This window comes from Rhinolophus ferrumequinum, chromosome 16, assembly GCF_004115265.2.
Source record: "Rhinolophus ferrumequinum isolate MPI-CBG mRhiFer1 chromosome 16, mRhiFer1_v1.p, whole genome shotgun sequence".
Classification (NCBI taxonomy): domain Eukaryota; kingdom Metazoa; phylum Chordata; class Mammalia; order Chiroptera; family Rhinolophidae; genus Rhinolophus; species Rhinolophus ferrumequinum.
In genome coordinates this window covers 15,000,504-15,014,030 of record NC_046299.1, presented here as the reverse complement: position 1 = coordinate 15,014,030, position 13,527 = coordinate 15,000,504, and the positions used below count along the sequence as shown (strand labels likewise).

Sequence of the window (13,527 nt, the reverse complement as noted above, 5' to 3'; positions counted from 1 at the left end):
GTGGCAGGAATCTATAAAAGACGTTATTAGGACAGTTGGCAAGATTGGAATGCAAGCTGTGGATTTGATGTATTATAGCATTGTTAAACTTCCTGATTGTGGTGAAGGGGCGTGATGTCTGCAACTGACTCGCAAATGGTTCCCAATGAAATCCCGGGCACCCCGTATGTATTTATACAAAGGGAAAGGGGGCATAGTAAATCTCATGGGGCAAAATTATAGCAATCTGTAAATCTAGGTGAAGGGTATAGCAACTCATTTTATTATTCTTGCAACTTCTCCATTAAGTTTGAATTATTTGAAAATAACAAGTTTTTTAAAAATCACATTAGAAAGTACCGTGTTTCCCGAAAATAAGACCTAGCTGGACAATCAGCTCTAGTGCGTCTTTTGGAGCAAAATTTAATATAAGACCCGGTTTTATATAAGACCAGGGCTCTTCTTGCCTTGTGACATTGTCACCAATCTATATGCCTTTCACTGCTCTGCATAGTATTTGAAAAGTCCACGGGAAGGTCCAGGTATCTCACCCCACTTTTACCTTCTTGGTGGGATAGTACAAAGCTTAGCACGAAGCCTGGGAGAGCAGGAACCTGAAACCGGATCCAGTTCAGAGGTGGCATACTCAGACACCCCTGGGAACCAGGCAGGCACCACAGGTGAGTGAAGAGAAAGCCAGAAGGTGATGAGAAAAACTGGAGAATTAGTGCTCTATCCAAAAGGCTTCTCAGAATGCATGCCGCTATTGCCATGGGGGAACATGGTCCTGATAAGTTCCTATCTTCCACATTGTCCAGAATGCCTGAGTTCTAGATTACAGACCTCCTCGTTTGTAAATATTGGCAAGAATTTTTGTAGAAAAAATTAAAAACTGAACGGGCCAAACCAACACATCTGGCAGGTGGGATCAGGCCACAGGCTGCCAGTTGGCAATCTCTAATCTGATCCAACCCACTCATATTACGTGTTAGACGATTATATTCCATAAACAGTTATTGGACTCCAATAGGGTGCCGTCACCCAGGGAGGGTAAGAGGCTGGCCTATGATTATACCACAAGTTAATGGCAGAGGTGGACACATTGCGTCAAAGTGTTAAACTTGTGTAGTGAGTGTTCTGGTTTGATGTGAACACAAAAATTCGACTAAAAGATCCAGCCTCATGAACAGGAGTAATTAATTCCAAGTGTTTTTTTGAAAAGAAAATTAATTCCATCATGAAATCTAACAGCCTACTTCTGCCACATGTTTATAGAAATACCTCCTTAAAACTCAATGAGTATGTTTCTTCCTAACCACAAACTGATTTTCAGAAACAAAATTTACGTGTAAAGATGGAGTTCAAAGTGTGAGCTATAACTGTTACAGGAAAAAATGTACCTCTCCCCTGCCCCCATTTTTCAATGGCTTGCTGGATAGGACTTCTTGCGAAGGAAGTTTCTAGCTTGTATCTGAAGAGGTTTCTGGCTCCCCCAGGGAACACTTTGGGTAGTTTATAATGGATAGGTTTTCTGGATTCCCCAGGCCCCAGTGGGGGAGGGGGACTTATGTGTGCACACACTGGCCCCTTTCCCAATGCACTGTCACATGTTCACATGTAACTAAGGCTCACATGTGCCCAGATTCTGGAGTCAGATGGCCTGGGGTTCAAATCCAGGAGCTGCCACTTATAGCTGTGTGACTTTGGACAAGTTACCTAAACTGCTTCAGTTTCCTCATATTTAAATGGAGATAAGAACGGTACCTATCTTGGAGAGCAGTTGTAAGAATTAAATAACTTTTGCACAACACTTAACATGGAGCCTGGCATGTAGCACGTGCCCAGAAATGAGTGGTTCTCATTCCTGCTGCACCTTCTCTGCAGCACTCCAGGAATGAATGAAGAAAGCACGTTTGCAGTGACCAGCATACCTGCCCAGGTGAGGCAGACTCGCAGAGCTTGGACAGGAATGTGGGAAAGGATTTGCCCTCTACCCAGCAAAGCAGCTGCACCACAAGAGCAGCCCCTAAAGCTCAGTCGTGCTTTGGGTTGTTTCAGGAGTTTTTTGGTAAAGTTTTATTTAGATGCAATTCACACACCTTCAGTTCACCCATTTAAAGGGTATAATTCAATGGATTTTAGTATATTCACAAATGTGTGCCACCATCGTCACAGTCAATTTTAGAACATTTTCATCACCTCAAAAAGAAACCCTGTAACTGTTAGCTGTCACTCCCCGACCTCCCCATTCCCCAGCCCTGAGCAACCACTAGCCTACTTTCTTTATAGGTTTGCCTATTCTAGACATTTCATATAAATGGAATCATATAATATGTGAACTTTTGTGACTGGCTTCTTTCACTTGGCATGTTTTCAAGGTTTATCCATATTGTAGTACGTATCGGTATTTCATTCGTTTTTATGGCTGAACAGCGTGCCACATTTTATTTAGCCATTCATCAGTGAATTGGCATGTGTTGTTTCCACATTTTAGATGTTGTGATAATGCTTCTATGGACATCCATGTACAAGTTTTTATGTGGATATATGTTTTCATGACTTTTGGGTATAAACCTACGAGGAGAATTACTGAGTCAAATGGTAACTCTGTGTTTAACTTTTTTGAGGAACTGGCAACCTGTTTTTCAAAGTGGCTGCCCCAGTTTTTATTTCCACCAGTGTGTAAGGGTTTTGATTTCTCCACATCCTGACCAACACTGGTTATTATCTGATGTTTTGATTGTTGCCATACTCAAGGGTGTGAGGTAGTCAATTTGCATTTCCCTGACGACTAATGATGTTAAGCATCTTTTTCTGTGCTCACTGGTCATGTGTATATCTTCTTTTTAAAAAGTCTGCTCAGATCCTTTGCGCATTTTTTAATTGGGTTATTTGTCTTTTTATTATTGACTTGTAAGTTTTCTTTATAAGGTCTAGATACAGGTCCCTTACGAACTATGTGATTTGCCAATATTTTCACCCATTCTGTGCGTTGTCTTTTCACTTTCCTGATAGTGTCTTTTGAAGCACAAAGATTTTTAATTTTGATGAAGTATGATTTACCTATTTTCTTTTGTTGCTTGTGCTTTAGATGTCATATTCAAGAATCTATTGCTAAATCCAAGGTCACAAAAATTTACTCCTATGTTTGCTTCTAAGAGTTTCGTAGTTTTGGGCTCTTGCATTTAGGACTTTGATCCATTTTGAGTTAATGTTTATATATGGTGTGAGGTAAGGGTCCAGCTCTCTCCTTTTGCATGGAGACATCCAGTTGTACAGCCTGTTTTAAAGAAAGAAAAGAAAGGAACTGTGGGTTGATGTCATCCACTAAGATATACCTCAACACAGTCCACCTTGGAAGTCCACTGGCCAATCAGAGCAGGACAGGAAGAGCCAACTTGTCCATTAGGAGAGCCACTTCAGCTCTCAGAAACTCTAGTCTGCAAGCCACAGAGTGTAATTCTAAAGTTCATAAAGTTATGCCCATTAAGTGGATGAAATAATACCCAATGGGGTGGTGGTTTATCGTCCTGATTTATACTAGTCTCTTACCTCCCTCCCTCCCTGGGCCTTTTATGCAGAAGTGAGGTGTAATGGAAACAGAACTGACCTTTCTGTCAAAAGACTAAGAGCTCATTCTTGGCCACCTTGGTGACTCTAGATGAGTCATTTAACCTCTAACCTCTCTGGGCCTTAGTTATCTAGAAAGTGGGATAATGATACCAAGTTCTCAGTATTATTGAATGGCTTAAAGAAATATGGGAAAACACGTAGTATGTGGTGTCCAGTGGCCACACAAAGCAGGTGTGTTCACTGTCATCAAACGCTCCCCTCTTCCACCGCTGATCAAGCTGAAAGCTAACTATGTCTGCTCCTTCAGATCACAGAGTACAGAGCCCTAAATCCAATCCCATAGCCAAGTCCAGAGGCACAAACCTGCCCCATAAACTGTCCTGTACCCCATTTCTCTACCCTACACATTAACCCCGGGAAGGCTTAGGAAAGGATGATGCTCAGACATACCTCGATGCGGCTAAGGGTGTGCTTGGAAGGTACTCAGGCCTCAGCCATCTCAGTGTTTCAATCAACTGTCTCTTGTCTGCTGGGGCCTGGGGACAAGAGACAGTTGATTGGAAAGAAAACTTGTAGCCCTAGGAATGACTGACTGCTCCTCCAGCACTGCCTAAATGTTAGAAGAGAGGATCAAGAGGGATCTTCAGAGTGCAATTTGAGATTTTTCCCCTGGGCCTGAAATTCCTTCCCATGGTGCCCTGCCCTTGAATTGAGGCATAGTGTCAGTGCCAGGATCTCATCTCTTACCTGGGGTGAGCAGCAGGGAGCTAGTGCATGTGAAGGCACCGGGAGCGGTAAGAAGAGCTCTGGAAACATGACGAGGCATGCTAACCCACGAGTAGCCATTGGCATAAATAATAGGATGCTAGAGCTGAGAGGAAGGGCTCTTGGAAGCTATCCAACTCTCTCATTTGCCATCAGAAGACGACTAAGTCTCAGAGACACTGAGTGACTTGGCTGAGGCAAGGCAGTGATTAGCAGCAGAGCTAGGTACCTAATGCACATGCCATTGGGCCCGGAGGCTATGGAACTCACACACTTTGATGTGGAGGATGTTAGAGAGGCTGAGTGTTCAGGTCTGGAGCTGAGGGCACCGGAGAAGCAGCTCAGAAGCTGTGTTGTTGGGGAGAGGGAAGCCGGAATAGACTCTGAGGCAGAGGCACACAGGTTAGAAGATGCTCCTCTGTGTCTCCATTTTGTCAAAGATTCTCCTCATTAGTGTATTCTGTCTCCGCTGAAATTCCAGGGTGCTAGAAAAAAATGGCGGGGCATCTGTGACCCGGCCTGCCCCTACCAGTGACGATGCAGGGGCTTCCCAGGACCGCCACTTCGCCCTCTGAACCTTGGTCTTCTTGTGGCAAATGCGATAGGTGTGAAGTAGGTGACCTCGGGAGGCCGGTGGTCCTGAGTCTTCAAGCTTACGGCCAAGTCATGCTTGGGTAGTAAGTTAATCTAAGGATGAACAACCTTCTGTGAGCACATTCAGAAATAAGTTTGGGGCAATGATTTTAAGTTCCATTGTCTTTTTATGCATCTGTTTAGGTGATACCTTTGACCTGATTAATAGAAAGTACACTGGCCTAACGTACAGTATTAGGAGATAATTGCAATGGATGAAAGTCTCTTGAGTCAATTAACTCTTATTACCTGGAAACCATTTATAAGAGGCAATAAATTTTGGGACAGCACAATTAGCAGTCCCACAATAAAACAGGTTTCATGTGTGCGCGCGTACGCGCCCCCGCCTCCTGAGGGCCTGTCAAGTTAAAGGGTCCACATTTGAGGGGATTGCTATGGCCTTTTGTGTTCACAGGCGTGCGTTAACATGCAGCAGGGCTGACATATCCCAGGCTAGACCGAAGCAATGAAATAAGCTTTCCACGCCTGGGAACAATGATGCCTTGTGTCGCAGCCAGTCAATGGCTGTTTCAGTACCTTGTACCTAATAGACCCTCACCAAACATTGGCCAATCTGCTGAGTGATATTTGAGGTTGGATCTTGTGATTCTGTGTAAAGACCATTTCTAACACTTCCACCCTCGAGCTGAAAAACTGAAATCGCTTAGTATTTAGAAAGACTTGTTTTCCATCAGGCTATAGGCTCTCTCCTAGCGTGGACAGAGTTGGGACCAAACAAAAGTTTTGTATAAGGATTCTAATAGGTACCACAACCGTAGCAAATAAGCTCGAAGAGCCCCGACTATCTCTTCCCTTTATTTTCAATCTGGGCGAGAAGATTGTCTTGTCCCCGAGATGGCCCAAGCTTAGCTCAACGTGTCTCAAGGCTGTAGGATCCTCGGCCTCTTTCCACTGAATCTTCACACCCTTTGCTTATTAAGTGAGAACTACTCTAGTTCTTCTGCATTCATCTGCCTGGCATTTACTTTCACTGACCTTTTCGTGTTTCTATCACCTGAAGCATTTTTCTTTCCACTGTTGCATTATAAGCAGGATCCACATGCCTAAATTCCAGAGCAGGGAGGGAAAAAAAAAAAAAAAACAAATCTCAGAATACAACAATGTTAATGATCAACCTTTTATTTTTATCGTGTTGACTGTTTCAACCACAAGCTTAAAGAATTATCAAGGCACACTGCATTCGTCCAAATAAGCTGGAAATAATAGACTGACCAGAACTAGTGCTGAGAAGGCAAATTTATACGTCGCGTAATTGAAAAGGTACTAAAGGAAAAATACAAGTTGCCATAGAACGTAGGTCTCTTTTGTGTGTGCGTCCAAATTGGTGGGGATTTTTTTTTTTTATATCACCAGATAATTTTATGATAGCCTATCTGTGACTTCTTCACTGATGCTAAATGTGTGATCTGATCTTTGAGAAGAATAAACAGTTCCTTGTTAATTAATTTATACCGCTGTCAGTGCAGCTTTCTCTCTCTTTGCACTCTAAGTGTTTCCCTGCCATAGATTTTTCTTGCCGTTTCTGGCAAACCTCCAGTGAGAGCCTGGGATTTATTAGGCTGACTTGGTGCAAAGTCTATTGATTGTGGCCCCGAGGGTAATAACTAAATAGAGCTGGAGCAACAAGTCAATAACACCATTGTTGCTGCAGCGAGGAGTGAGATTGTTTTCCAGCAGCCGAGGGTAATCATGGGCAAATCAGTGTGTCAGTGCTGAGGACTGTTTGAAAGCTTTCAGCGGGATCGCTGGAGAATCGGGGTGGGGTACGGGGATTATGAACCCCGTGAACTCCTTCATTACAGCTTAAAGGTTTCAACTTTAGTTTTTAACATCTGCTGCAACCTCGGGGAGCTCCGAAGCAGGGCAAGTGCAAGGGAGTGCAGAAACGGGCGCTGGGCCTTAGCACTAAGCGGTCTGCCCACATCTGTGTCCCCGAAACAAGACTGTTCTGAGCAGAGAGATTCTCCCACAGCTGCTGTCTGTCGTCCGTCCACCCATCCAGGTGTCCATCTGTGTGAGTTCTTAGCCAGTGGCGCCATCCCTGACTTCTCATCCCCCAGAATACGTTCAACACGAACCATCTAAACTAGAGCTATTGTGACCCTGGAGGAAGTCATATCATTGTAATTTTCTCACTTCCCGATCTTGAGCTGCACTGACTTCATTTTAAAACGCGTTTTCTTAAGGCTGGCTTAGAAAGAGAAACCAATCAGTCTTTCAAAGCTCTCCTTTCCGATTTCACCCATAGTTTGCTCAAATGCATGCACATTATTTCAGAATAACACTTTAAAACCTTTGAGAACAAGTTCAGAACCCTGACTTTTACATACCTGATGACTGGGTTTTTTTAATCACAGAAAGCAAAATCAAAGTCTACCTCAATGCTGGTCTCTCTCTTGCCGTTTGAAGAATCCTCTCCTCGCCTTGCAAGAGAATCCTGCTTCTGTGCCTGGAGAACTAGGAAGGCAGGAGAGAGGTTCTGGGTGTGGTTAGTGGTCATCAGTCTCCCAGGCTCTCAGACTTCACCTGTCCCACGTGTGGTGTCCGAATCATTGAGTAGGATGGATTTCTTAGGCCCACAGTGGGAAACTCCGGGGCCCCAGCCCACAGTCCAGGTACTCAGTTGATCACTGATGAATAAGTGCCTTCTCTTCAGGTGGGAGTGTGTAGGCAGCCACGGGGCAGCCCTTTATTGCACGGGCATTTTTCCTTTGAGTCTTTGACATCGAGTATCGTGGAGAAAAAGGCAATCTCTAGGCAATAAAGTAAAAAGCATGACTTCACCAAAAGGCGTTCGTTCTAAATGTAAGATCTGCATGTTAGAAATACCTCCCCCAGTAGTCCTTGGTGATTATCACATTTCGAGTCCATGGCTGACATTCATCAGAGATAAAACTCACCTGCAGGGAGGGGGCCTAGCCCTTTGGGGTCCAAGATCATGAGAGTGCTGGCATTCCCACCGGTCGCCACAGATCCCAGGTTTCTGAACATTGTGGCATTTGTCCTCTGGCACCTTCCCAAGGAAGTGCTGACATTAAAAGAGATTCTACCTGTACTGTCATTTCATTTTCACAGAAGCGGACAGAAAGTAGTGACAATAGCGTGTATCCTATCATGTGAGAGGAACTCACATTACTGTGGAAAAGTGACCTTTTACATCCATGACCTGCTATTACCAGGCTCCTGGACAAACACCGCCTCGTTCTTAACACCAAGGCCATCATTTCCAAGTTGTTGAATTAAAGAACCGTGGGGGGGCTTCAGGAAAGACAGGTACCTCTGAGCAGTTGTTAGGTTCCTCTGCTGAGGCCCTTAGCCATTTTCACCCTCGTTCATCCTCCTGATGAGAGATGGCAGCCATTGTGAGCCGTGCCCAAATGTGGCTGCACGAACCAGTTACCCACAAATAACCACACACCCTTGTGTGACCCCATCTAGACTGAATACAAATCTTTTACAGAATGTTATATTTTTAAAACAGATTTAATTATTCTGTACAGGACTAAGACTTTTTCCTGTGCACTCCTATTTTGCTAAAAGAGTCCTTGGCAAATCTGTGGCAAAAAATAAAACTTGGGAGGATTTTAAAAAATGACTTGCAACATGACTCACTTTAATGAAAGGTTCAGAAGCATGGAGCAATTCCATTACATAGCATTCCTTCTGAAAGAAAAAAATTTTTTTGAGTTCAGTCAATACTAGCATACAGCTTATGAGCAAAGGTGGACCACTTCTTCGTCCACTGGGAGATATAAGTAACTTGCTCATCAGTCATCTTTTTTTTTTGTGTGTCTGAATGAAGAAATTCCTGTCCAATCTGCTCAAGTTAAACTTCATGATCCAAGCAGTTTTTGACATATCAGGATGACCTAACAGTTGATAAGCTTTGGCAGAGGAAAGAAATATGCAAGAAAAGTTCAGGAGCTGAGGGGGAAAAAAATGATAATCTAAGTTGATTTGTACAATACTTTCAGATTCTCAAAGATGTTTTTGTTTGGGTGGCTGTGGAAACCTCACGTCTGCTTTATCACAGCTTGAAGAGGGAAAACACTAAAGAATACACATTCGCAGTTCTCTTGGATTCTATTACTGATGTCTCATCTCAAGGTTTCCAAGAGTGGAGGCCAGATATTTCCGGTATTATGCACTCTTCCAAGTGTCAGAGGTAGTCAGAATCATCTCAGATGGAATAAATAAAGGGGTAAACAGCTGAAAATAATAGCTTTGTGTATTTGCTAGATGCCGAGAAGTCAAAGGGAGTCATGAGTGAGCTCATAAAACAGTGGCTGCCGGTTTTATCTTTTTAAGGGGAGACTGGATTTTGACATAGAGACAAGCGTGGCAGGAGTTTTACAGTTGTGAGCTGACCGGTGCTTTTTCTACCTGCCACTGATAAAACAAGTCTATTGTGAATACATCTCCATAAGAGACATCATCCTCTCTTCACCTCATGGTGCAGGTATTCCAAACTCATATACATACACTCATGAGGCCAGTGAGACAGGAGTCGGACTTATCTTCAGCCATCTCAGATAATTCGGACCTGAATTTAGAGAGTACCTCACAGTCTGTTAGCACATGCTCTCTCGCTTTTCGAAAACAAAGGACCATCTAGGAAAAAATTTTCTTTTGACAGTTCAAATCTGCTTCAGCAACTACAGCCAGTATCTATTTTTCATCACTTTGCGTTTCTTTCTCTTTCCTGCATGTTATGGTTTGAAATGATCTGAAAATAGGTATCTGAAGGATTACTCACATAAACAGGTGAGATTGGGGAGAGAGAAAAATACCTATATTTTCAATTTGCGGTCATGCCGATGCTGTCATGCTCTGCAGAGCCACATTCTTCATTTATGATGTGCTGTTGTCTCTAGAGCTCCCTCGTTCTTTAGATTTCTCGTGGACTTTTTCTATTACGAGCTATTTGTTACTTACTCAGCTCTGAATTACTGATGTTACTTGCTTAAATTCTAAACTTAGCTATATGCCCGGAATTTCAATAATTGAGGATTTCGGCAAGCAGCATGATCTTGGTAGAAAATGGATTTAGCAATTTCACCTATAGTTTGTTCAAATGCCTGCACATTGTTTCGGAATAAACGTTCAAAACCTTTGAAAACAAAACTTTAAAGTAAGTTCATGTTTCTCCTCTGACTTCTTTCAGAAGCACTTCCAGTTGAGGTTTTCTGGAACACCCAACATTGAGCAAGCGCTGCCCACGTACCAGAGACTAGATTAAGAGCTCAGTGTGTGTGATCTTGTTTAATCCTCACGTGAACCTTATAAAGTATGTAACGTCCCTTCGTATAGATTAGGAAACTAGATATTATTGAAGTTAGTAACTTTCTCAAAACCACGTGACTGATAGAAAAGAAGATCCTTACAGTGTTCCGCAGGCCAGTACAATCTGATCTCTGCCTCCCCATCGTGTCTCCTTTCTGGACACGCTGCCTTCTCTCAGTGCCACCAGCATCACCCCCCAGATAGAGGACCTTTGCACGTGCTGTGCCCCCTTCCTGGAACCTTTTTTCTATTCCCACCTTCCCCTCTTACTTATTAACCTCAGTGCAGCCTTCAAACCTCAAGTCAACATCATGACCACCTTAGGGAAGCCCTCGCTGAGGCCCCCTAGCTGAGCTCAGTCTTGGGGCAGCTATAGGGGTGCAGCCATCAAGCCGAGAGGCATGCGGTCACGCCAGGTGTTGGCTCCTTTAGGTGCCCAGCTCAGCATCAGAACTGAGCCAAGCACTTTCCAGACCATGCCCAGCCACTGAGCACAGTGTGGCCCTAGGGCCAAGTCACTTCTGCCCAGTGTGGGATTCCTAGGATGGAATAGAGCCGTCTTTGACCCCACGCTCTTCACTGGGTTGCCTAAGACCTGGTCACATCTGCAATGTAGTCTGAGGCTCTACCTGCCCCTTCCTGCCTCTGCCCACCTTTGCTTTCCTAGGGGTCAGAGCTACACGATGGTCAGAAGCCTGTCCCTACCCAATCCTGCCTCCTCCCCTTTTAACTTTCACAGGTGGTACCCTCCAATAAACTGCTTTCATTCCTAACTCCATTTCAGCCTCTGCTTTCCTAGAAGTTTCCACTGACACAAGGCCCCTCTTCTAGACTCATACTTTCCTATCTGCTTCTTTTGCAGCACTTCACAGTTTTGTGGCACTTACAGTTTGAAACCGTGTAGTGTGTGTGTGTGTGTGTGTGTGTGTGTGAGAGAGAGAGAGAGAGAGAGAGAGAGAGAGAGAGAGAGAGAGAGAGAGAGAGATTGTTTGTTGAGGCTTGTAGGCTCCGTGAGGCCTGCCTCCTGTCTCATTTTGCTTATCATTGCGTCCCACGCCCAGATCTCTTTCCTTGTATTCCAGAGTAGAGACTTGTGCTCTGGACTGGAGCCACATCACTTCCCATCGCCCTGCTCTGGTGCTTGCTCCACCTGAGTGCCCAGGGCCACTGCACTGGCTGTAACCAGTTGAGTGCTGAGACTGTCCACACAGCGCCAAGAGTGGAACATGGACGCTCAGTGCTGACTTGGAGAGCACCATGGAAAAGCATCTTTTGCTGAGGCCTGGATCAGGCCAGCCCTTGTGTTCAGCCCCTTTGGCTTCCTTTTCCCTCATGGAAGTGAATGCCCTTTCTCCTTGAGGAGAAGATAGGACTTTAGCATTTCCAAGGCCTTCTGAGTGAAAACATCTGTATCCGATTTTTCCCGTCGCAGCGTATTAGTGAAGTCCTGCTAAAGAGCAGCTTGTAGTTGACAAGACTCTCATCAGAAGGTGTCACTGCCATCAGCTGGAATTACGGTGGGGCTATTAGAGCTGATGCCCTAGCCAGATGCCAGTCTGGGTAATTACATTTGGTCTTACCTAAATTCCCTCTGGACTTCTCATCGGACACAGCGTTCATCTCTGCCCTGAACTGCTAGGGAGTGTTTGCTAAGAGCCTTTCAACTGCTGCCATAGTTCATTCCAAAAATGGATGCATTCCTGAAGGACCACTTGTCAGGGGGTGTTGTTGGGGGGATTCCTGCTTGAGAGAGGGGCTGGCCTGGTGAGATGGTCCCTAAGCTCCCTTCCTTTCACCTTCCAATTTCGGTTCTACGATTCAGTGATTGTCACCTTCAAATGACAGTGTTCATGAAACTGCTAAGAGCCTTGTAAATGCAAACACTGCCAGGTCAAGAGAGTAGAACTTAGTAAGTAAGACGTTCACATACACACACACCAAAAAAATGTAGACACGAATCTGGACATCCCAAGGCCCCCGAAACAGTCACAATTGTGTTTTCTCTCTCGAGTGGAAGCCATAATTAAGTGAAGACAGAAACATATGTACGTTGAACGAAAGGCATGTAATCTTTGGGATAATTCTGATGTAATTAACACAGCAGTGCTGCATTAAGGCCAATGTGCAATGAGTGGAATTTTCCAACATTGATTAAGCTGGACTCGGAGAGAACTGAGTCTTTGTCTGAGAGCTGCCAAATGAAAACAACTTTGGGATATTTAAATTCAGGTTGGAAATTGGTTTGAGTAAGGGATATTTAAACCACAGCTGTTCAAGGGCTAAAAACATACGAATGTATGTGCATGCATGCACACACACGTGCACCCATTCACACACACAGCACACACACACTCACACTCGCACACACACTCAGCCTCCTCTAAAAACAAGTTAGCCAAAGGTGTACATTCCTTCTAAGTTCTCATGATCAACAGATGTAAATGTTCACGGTGTTCAGATGAATTATGGACCCTAATGAGATTTCAATACTGAGCAAACAATAAAAATTTATGCATTGCATAGTTGCCGTGGCCTTTGGCTCCACAGCTAGTGTTCCACCCTTTCAACAGCTTTAGTAATATAATATCCAGCTGGCTTTGGAGGTAAGGAAAATTCGAGGGGTGAATTGAAATTGTGAGAAATTATTTGATGGATTACTTTGTCAGAGTAATGCATGGCCTTGACATAATTACCATGGCTAACTTAACCCTGAGGCAGGTGGTGACAAAGGCCTGCAGGGCCTAGGTGCTGAGCCGGTTCTCAAATGTGCTCCTTGCCCTCCTGGTCCCCGGTTTCCGTGGCGTCTAGGCTCTCCTGCACAAATGCCGAACAAGCACATTCCTGTCCTCGTCCTGCGAGTAAGCGAGCGAGCGGGACAGCCGAAGGGCTGCACTTTCCCCGGGAACTGTCATCTATGTCAGAGCGAAAGGAACCAAGCAAAAAGCAGACCGACCTTGAAATAAAATGGGGAAAGGGATGAATGATATCTTTTAAAGCCCTATGTTTAAACACAATGGTGGACACAGGCACACCAATCCTTTTTCTCTCTTCTCTCTCTCTCTCTCTGTCTTTTTTATCAATTCAGACCTTGAACTTAATGGCTGTCTGCCTTGCACTTTATAATGTTCAAATCTTAACATGTGATTAATAGCAGATTCCCTGTGCGTACGTGTCAGAGACCACATCTGTAGCAAATCTGCCAGCATATTTCTTACACTAGTTTTACTTTGGAACCATAAAGTAATTCCTGTTTTGTGAATGAGAATCAGCCTA

The 13,527-nt window shown here is 44.2% G+C and overlaps 1 protein-coding gene and 1 long non-coding RNA gene across 6 annotated transcripts in view; one reads left to right on the top strand and one right to left on the bottom strand.

The window, feature by feature from the left end:
* Positions 1 to 13,527, top strand: part of VTI1A (vesicle transport through interaction with t-SNAREs 1A) — a 327,917-nt gene that overhangs the window by 288,482 nt on the left and 25,908 nt on the right. The gene's annotated exons all lie outside the window — the stretch shown is intronic.
* On the bottom strand, positions 2,993 to 7,407 carry LOC117035926 (uncharacterized). Of its 3 annotated transcripts, XR_004425295.1 has the most exons (6): positions 7,302 to 7,402; positions 5,947 to 6,014; positions 4,895 to 5,004; positions 4,300 to 4,802; positions 4,003 to 4,088; positions 2,993 to 3,259 (listed from the first exon to the last, which is right to left on the bottom strand). It is a non-coding gene; the product is annotated as an uncharacterized LOC117035926 (long non-coding RNA). The 3 variants fall into 3 exon arrangements; XR_004425294.1 differs by having other exon boundaries at positions 4,300 to 5,004; positions 7,349 to 7,407; XR_004425293.1 differs by having other exon boundaries at positions 4,300 to 5,004.